This window comes from Saccostrea cucullata, unplaced genomic scaffold (assembly GCF_032062105.1).
Source record: "Saccostrea cucullata isolate Sc308-1 unplaced genomic scaffold, CSIRO_AGI_Scuc_v1 ctg10834, whole genome shotgun sequence".
Lineage (NCBI taxonomy): Eukaryota > Metazoa > Mollusca > Bivalvia > Ostreida > Ostreidae > Saccostrea > Saccostrea cuccullata.
In genome coordinates this window covers 1-7,901 of record NW_026924558.1, presented here as the reverse complement: position 1 = coordinate 7,901, position 7,901 = coordinate 1, and the positions used below count along the sequence as shown (strand labels likewise).

The window sequence follows — 7,901 nt, the reverse complement described above, 5'->3', positions numbered from 1 at the left end:
GTGAACAATAAGTCTCCTAGTTAATTTTGATATTCAACCTATAAATTGGTTGAAGAGCATTGCAGAACCTCCACCCCATTAGACAAAAGCTAGATTACACCAGGGGAGCAATATACTCTGGACTACGAATTTAAATAAAGATATACAGTGCATTTTGATACTGACCTCTGACCTAGAAAATTAGTCCAAGGTCACATGGAGTGATGGGTAGACACTGTCTGAGGGCATCCACAGAACAGGACCTAAAAATAATGCAATATATATGTATTACAGTATATATACACATGTACTTGTATGTTAATGATTTATCATATGCTGCATTGGACACATATGATTTTATCATGGTTTAAGTATCCATGTATCTTATGAGTAATTTTATACCGGTATTGCATGTATGCTCAGTTTTTTTAAGAAATAAATAACAAGTTTATAAACTTCAATTGGAGAGATACCACAAATTTATAAACAAACAAGTAATTTAATTTTTTTTTTTACATATATTGACCAACATTATTTACATCCATTCATCATGTTCATGAATTGGCTGATCAGACTTCAGTCAGTTTTAGATCTATATGATATACCATAAAGGACTTTCACATTTACAAAAGTTATTCCCCTTCGCAGGGTCGATCTGGGGTCAAACGGCTTAAGACACTGTTTTCCCTCTTTAACCGTATCAACGCTGAGGGACAATATCTTAGAAATAAAATCTATATGAACATATTCATTATGATTTTCATGTTGTCCCCATACTCTGGCAATACAGATACAGATCGTAATTGTCCAATATTTTTGAAGATTAAAAATATATTAACAAGTAACTTACAAAGGACAAAGTGGGAAAAATGAGCAATACGCCAACAATTGGAGAAAACTCTTAGGAATGTGAAATTTGTCTATTGGTGATGACAATTCCTGTTTTAATGTCACTGAAAAATTAAGAGACATTAAAAATTTAAGCCCTGATTTTCATACACGCATGCTGTTTTTTCATCCATATAACCTTTTAGTATCATAAAATTTACCAAAATTTAATACTTCAAATAATTTCATTGAATATCTATAAAATAAAGGAAACTCTAAAAACTTAGTGACTTGCAGAAATTATTCCTTGGAGAGAAAAAAATCTATCATATTTCATATAAATATATGCATAATGAGCCTTTTTTATGCATTTAGAACATATGGTATGTGCCTCATTTCCCCCAAGAAATTTTCAAAGACAATGGACTATCTGTAAGCAGAAATCATTGCTGTTTACTTACATTGGACAAATTTATGAAAACAAGAGGCCCAGGGGCCACAGTGCACACCTGAGCACATCGGGCTTGAATTTACTCCCCCCCCTTCCAGGCGTTCATCATTTGAACAAACTAAAATCTACACTACCTGAGGATGATTCCATATAAATATCACTAATCATAGCTCAGGGTTCGAAATTAACTCATGTCCGTAAGTCCGAGACTAGAAAAAATTGTTTCGGACTAGTGCAAATCCGGATGTAAGTCTTGAATTGGTTTACATTTTATAAATTTTATTTTCGAGTCTCTCAGATGTTTGAAAATAAACGAGAAATGAAACCACGATAAAGCGTTTTTCTACATTGTGATCAATAGACAAAGACGTAACCATGAGGAGATTTCAGAAAGTTGAAAACCCTCTTTCTTTCCCGACATGCTTCCAACTGATTGTGGACACATATTTCATTGAATTAATTGATAAAATTTTAAGATTTGTATTATTCTTTTTACATACTATAGGGCGGACTAGTGGAATAGTTTGCGGACTAGTGGAAGCTAGAAGTCACTAGTCCGTGCGGACTAGTGCTAAAAAAAGTTAATTTCGAACCCTGTAGCTTTGAAGTACTTGAAAAGAAGATTTTAAAAGGTTTATCTATATATCCCTCTGTAAAACTTGGGTCGGCCATTTTGGCCCCACCCTTGCCCCAAGGGTCATGATTTGAACAAACTTATATCTACACTACCTGAGGATGATTCCACATGAGTTTCATCTTTTCTGGCTCAGTGGTTCTGGAGAAGAAGATTTTAAAAGATTTTTCTTATATATGCCTATGTATTCAGTAAAACTTGGAAAAGGGCGTGGTCCTTCATTTGAACAAACTTGAATCCCCTTCACCCAAGGATACTTTGTGCCAAGTTTGGTTGAAATTGGCCCAGTGGTTTTTGAGAAGAAGATGAAAATGTGAAAACAAATGGAAAAGTTTACGACGACAACAACGACAGGCAACGGACAAATTTTGATCAGAAAAGCTCACTTGAGCCTTCGGCTCAGGTGAGCTAATAACTAATTTCCTATTTTTTTAAATTTAAATAATGCTAAAAATAATTTAATCTATCAAAAATAATCTAACTGAATGTAAAATAACATTTTTCATAATCTTAATCTAAGGGCAGATCACTCTAACTTCATTAAACTACCTGATATTAAAGTAGAACTCTTTAGTTTTTAGAGCTTCCTTTCAGTAATCAAAATACTGACCAGCAAGAAATCAGTTAATAAGCATTTCCTTTTTTCATTCATTTTTTTTTTCGAAAGATCTCAGAGTTTTTTCTTTTCAATTCAGGTTCAAGATGACAAAGTTTTATTGAAGTGTATGTATTAGAGAACTGATTGTATGTCAATCATAGCAATACACACATAACATGGAGGGGGCAAATTGTTTCAGCCCTAGTAGCAGTAAGCTTTTACATAAAACTTCTTGTAGCTCACAGCTGATATACCACAGTTCAGTATTTAGATAAAATTTAGAATCTTTTTTTCAGGCAATTGTCATATACATACTAATCATGAATGAATTACCACTTACCAAATGACCACATCCTGAATCATCATACATTTTCTATGATTTTATCTCACTGGTTTCTTTTAACGTCACACAGTTTTCTTCTCTCTGAAATGATAAATTATGTCCAGGTACTATTGCATTCTAATTTAAACTAATTATGTAATAGCATTAGCAACAACCAGGATGGAAGAAAAATAACCAGAGGTCTCTGTCGAGACTGTAGCTTTACTGGTTTGTACTTATCAAAGACTGATGCACAGAATTATGTGTAGTCTACTTGTTTGTCAAGTTATATTGAAATCAGACTAAAATTTAAGGAGGAGTAGTGTTTGCAGACAGACAGACAGCTAGACAGACGGACGGACGCCGGACGCATTACTATCGCATAAACTCTTCTGGTCTCTGACCAGTAGAGCTAAAAACAAGTCAATACTATCAATATTAATTCACTATTAGGCTTTTCTTTTTTTACATCTTCACAGAGCTCCAGATAAGGTGCGTATTTGCAGAAATACGCACTAAATTTTACAAAAGACGCATTGAAAATTAAAATAGAGCATACAGTTACGCATTAGCAATCATGGATACGCATTACACCACAAAAGTAATGCGTACAACAAGTTGAAGAATAGTACAGGTTCGACTTATTTAATGTTACGAATTGAGGTTAACTCAGTGTTTGATTTTTCTCAAAACGAAGAACAGATTTAAGAGCCTTTTAGTGACCAGGAATATTCTAGTAAAGACGACAACGATCGCCATTTCGGGAGGAAGAATCGGAGATTTAGATTAAAATCAATTTCTTTGTAGAAAGACTATGCACTAGGCATAACATTTTTTTTTTTATTATGGGTTCATAGCGAATTTTTCATATCTCTCAACTTGCCATATTAACGAAGATTCTTTCAGTTTACTCTTGATACGATATCTTAAATGAAGGAAAAGTTATCCGTGTCTCTGACTCTATGGTACAGTGTACCTTGAACTGCTGTATAATCTTCCTTGTCTAAAAATATGCTTCCCAATCTTAGCAAAAAATCTTGTTGGTATTTACAAAATTTATTTAAATAAATGCAGGAACTGACCTTTGAAGTTTTTTCCCCTCTTCAAAAACTCATACTTCGATTACAAGCTCAAAATATAGCCAAAACATTTCTATATAAACAAAATACTCATTAATCATTTTGCTGAAATCAAAATCTGCATTGATTTGAAAATCAAGGAGCAGGGACCAACCTAGACCCAAAAATTAGGGAGGCTTCACTTCTCCCTCAGAGAAATTTAGGGAGAAGTTTTGAAATTTAGGGAGACTTCTTGGCGCGCGTGACGCCCACTGATCTTTATAAAACTTTTTAAAAATGAAACTATTTCATTGTTTATAACTTGAAATACTTTTCAATAATTTTTTTCTGTATTGAAATCCTAGTAAAAATAATTTAAGAAGGAGAAAAAGAATCTGAATTTTTTTCCAATTACAAGGTATATCTAGCAAAAAAAAAAAAAGAACAACAACAAACAAAACAAATCAAAAAAAATTAATAATGACAATGTAAAAGTTTTTTTTTCATTTTTTGCATAGGCTAATAATTAATATGCACAATTAAATTTTAAATTCTATCATTTCATTTTAAATTTGAAGCCTCATTGCATAGTCATAATTTTGTTATTATCTCTTTAAAATTTGTTTTCAATCTTAATTTTTTTTTCTGAAAAAGTTTTGATGTACTACGTACTGCATGCTGATTGAACTCTGTATATCAGACGTGTAATTTCTTAGACAGTCAATAACTCCACAATTTAACAGTAAAAATATGTCTGTATTCACAGCATGAATTAATTATTTGGCAATAAAAAGATCTAAAATCATCTTCAACATCTTTGGCATGACATCGATATAGCTGACCAGCTGTTTTGCGTCTGGTTGTGCATAACTTGTAACGATGGACTTTATCATACCCGGAAGTGTAAAATCTAGAGGAGTTCCGTCAGAGTATTCGATGCATTGGACATTAGTAGCGAAACAGGTGCAAGTGTCCTGCTGTTTCGTTTATTTCAGCAGCAATAAAACAGGATTTATAAACTACTGACGATTCTACCATGTTTCTTAATAGATTTGCTTCATGATTTTCAATAATGGGGTTGCAAATGTTAGGGCGACTTTAACTTCGCTTTCATGATAAATTACGGCGAAGTTTGGAGCCCAAAAGCGACTATTTCGCCTCAGTCGCCCCCTCGGTTGGTCCCTGAAGGAGTAAATAAACTTTGGGGTAAAAAATTATCTGGAGCTCTGTCTTCATCTCAACAGGTTAGACATTACAAAAAAAAAATCTTTTGAGCAGTAAGGCCAGGTAAATAGCAACACCCGACTTTAAATACAGGTGGGAGATAACTCTTAAACTTTGACCCAAATTCTTACTGTATAACAATACATGAAAATACCCAAAAATAAAAATAAAAAACATCGGGCGGGACATTTTGAGAGGGGCAGGCGGGGATGAGAATCTAAAGACTAATTTTATAAAGCCTAATCTATATCAATAAACAATAAAACAAACCTAATCTCTTCAGAAAAGTGGACAGGCTTTCACCTACATTCACTTTTTTATGTATATTTTTCCTCCATATCATTAGTCTCGTTCAACCAGACCCTCGGCTGTCTCCGTAAATCTCCGACCAACCAGAGGGTCTGGTAAAGATACGCAATATCGTTTGTAACGCCAAAATGAGGCTTACTGAAATTCTGGTAAAGTTTTTGATTGGCTGAAAAGAACACACCTACACAATTTAAATAAATACATGATAAGTCGGCAGAAAAATAACTTAAAGATGTAAAAGTTATATGTCTGAAAGTTAAAACTGTTAGATAGGAATTGTTTACAGTAATGCCCACCAGTTATAGGTAAGTGTATAAGTGTGTATCTTGCAAATATTCGGTACAAAAGCAAAAGTGAAAGTAGTGTAGCCCTACCTGCGTAATACACATTCCTTCGATTGATATAGCAATTTCTCGTATGGTGTCCCAAATTAAAGATTAGTTAATTTATATAAAGACACAATCCAGAAGAAGAAACACATATAACGTTTGTTTTCAAAAAGGATCGTCAAAATGAAAACAAGATAGCGCCCTCTGACGGTTACAAACGCTAACATGATTCTTTACCAGACCCTCTGGGTGGTCGGAGATTTACAGAGACAGCCGAGGGTCTGGTTGAACGAGACTAGCATATCGTCAACATGCATATGATTAAGGTTTATGCTATTTGCTACAATCTATTTCTACTGTTCTGATGAGGATATCCATCATGAATAATTGGATAAGCTGAGATTGAAGACACTTTTTGTAAAAATATTGATGCTTTTATCAAAGTTTTGAGCCAAAAATATTTAATTTATACCTTGCCATAAGTCGTAAGTTCCAAAAAACAAGAGTTGGCTATCCGAAAAGTCAGAAAACACATGTATTCAAACCGGATGTTCTACAGTCTGAACTTAAATACGAAACCATGCTCGGTGTAATCTGAACTTAAATACGAAACCATGCTCGGTGTAACTATTATCATCCGGATAATTTGAGCGGGGTTAAAAATATTTTTTTTTTAATTCCGAAAAGAATTCATTTATATATAGAGAGAGAACATATATATGGACTAATTATGGAGCATACATTTTAATACACATGATAAGAAGCGAAACGTTGCCATTTTACAACATACAGCATGTACATGCACGGTGACTTTGGGGCCTCCATAATCAAAGTTATGCTATATCACTGTCTCAATTTTTTTCCTCTCTCTCTCTCTCTTCTCTCTGCAATATATACACTTAACAATTTAAAACTTAGGTTTCCAACTTTTCAAAATGGCGTCAGAATAGAAGTTGCCACCGATAGTGAAGATTTGTTGTTGCCAAATATTACAACTATTTACCGTAAAAAGTTGACAAAAATATACGTATGTAACAGGCTTGGGGGTTGTCGAATGAAGACTAACGACCTGTTCAGGGTTCTTGGACAAGACTTTATTTACCAGATATGATTTAAACCCATTCTATGGGAATAGGTGTGTATACATAACAGCAAGCAGCAATGCTGCAGATGTACAAATCATAGTCTGAGTGGTCAGAAGGAGAAGAAAGTCAGTCTCTATGATAAGGTCTGATTGTCAAAATGTCAGCACACTATAAATACATCATCACTGACCAAACTCTGGACAAAGAATGTCCAGAAAACCAAAAACCTTCTGGAGGGAAAAATACTAACCAATCCCCAAGTAAAACACAAAGTAAAACACCAATGAAATTAAAAGAAACATCCAACATTAGGCCTGGATATAATTAATGACCTAAGGCCATTTCTACCTATATACACCTTTGACAGACATGGGTGAATGCACACTAAAGGCTTTAAACTGAATAAGTATATTATTCAACATGTGCATTTCAAATCAAATTAAATATAACTCGAAACGATCTCGTTGCGAGCAACGAGAGGTCTTCCGTCCGCTTTAGGAAAAGAAACCCAGGAAAAATCGAGCTGAAAAGAGATTCAAAATTTGGTCACAAGGAGGATTAAACCCATGTCGCCAAAGTGAATGCGCTTTTTTAAAAAATACTTTTTTATCCCCAACGCGCTTACCATTAAGCTATTGTGAGTACTGCTCTAAATATACTTGTGTATACTTTTGCAACAGTTCACCTTCTAAGAATTATAAAAACGCATTTATAATTTCATGCCAAGCGCCACGAGTAAATATTCGCGCCTTTTCTTTGGACTGATCTATTAAATAGGTATCACAGCTTCAATTAAATTTCAAAAATAAAACATTCTTAGCGCCTTTATTTTATTTCGACGTTAAGAAAGTATATGTAACACATTATACACATTACATATCATATCTAGCCCAGTTACACTAAAGCAGTGAAACGGAAATTAAGTTTTAAGATTGACACTCAATTGCAACGTTCTACTGTAACGTGTCGGACCTGAGCGGTCAGTAGGTCCGTGCTCGGATTACCGAGTTTTACTGGGGATACGATTGAATGCAATATATACGGATAATAATATGACACCTGCCTGGTGTCTTTAAAGCCATAT

At 34.0% G+C, this 7,901-nt stretch overlaps 1 long non-coding RNA gene across 1 annotated transcript; it reads right to left on the bottom strand.

Annotated features, from left to right (window-relative positions):
* Positions 1–848: 848 nt before the first annotated feature.
* LOC134266711 (uncharacterized) lies at positions 849–6,285 on the bottom strand. The gene is made up of 3 exons (XR_009992026.1): positions 6,205–6,285; positions 2,831–2,914; positions 849–932 (listed from the first exon to the last, which is right to left on the bottom strand). It is a non-coding gene; the product is annotated as an uncharacterized LOC134266711 (long non-coding RNA).
* Between the last annotated feature and the right edge of the window lie 1,616 nt (positions 6,286–7,901).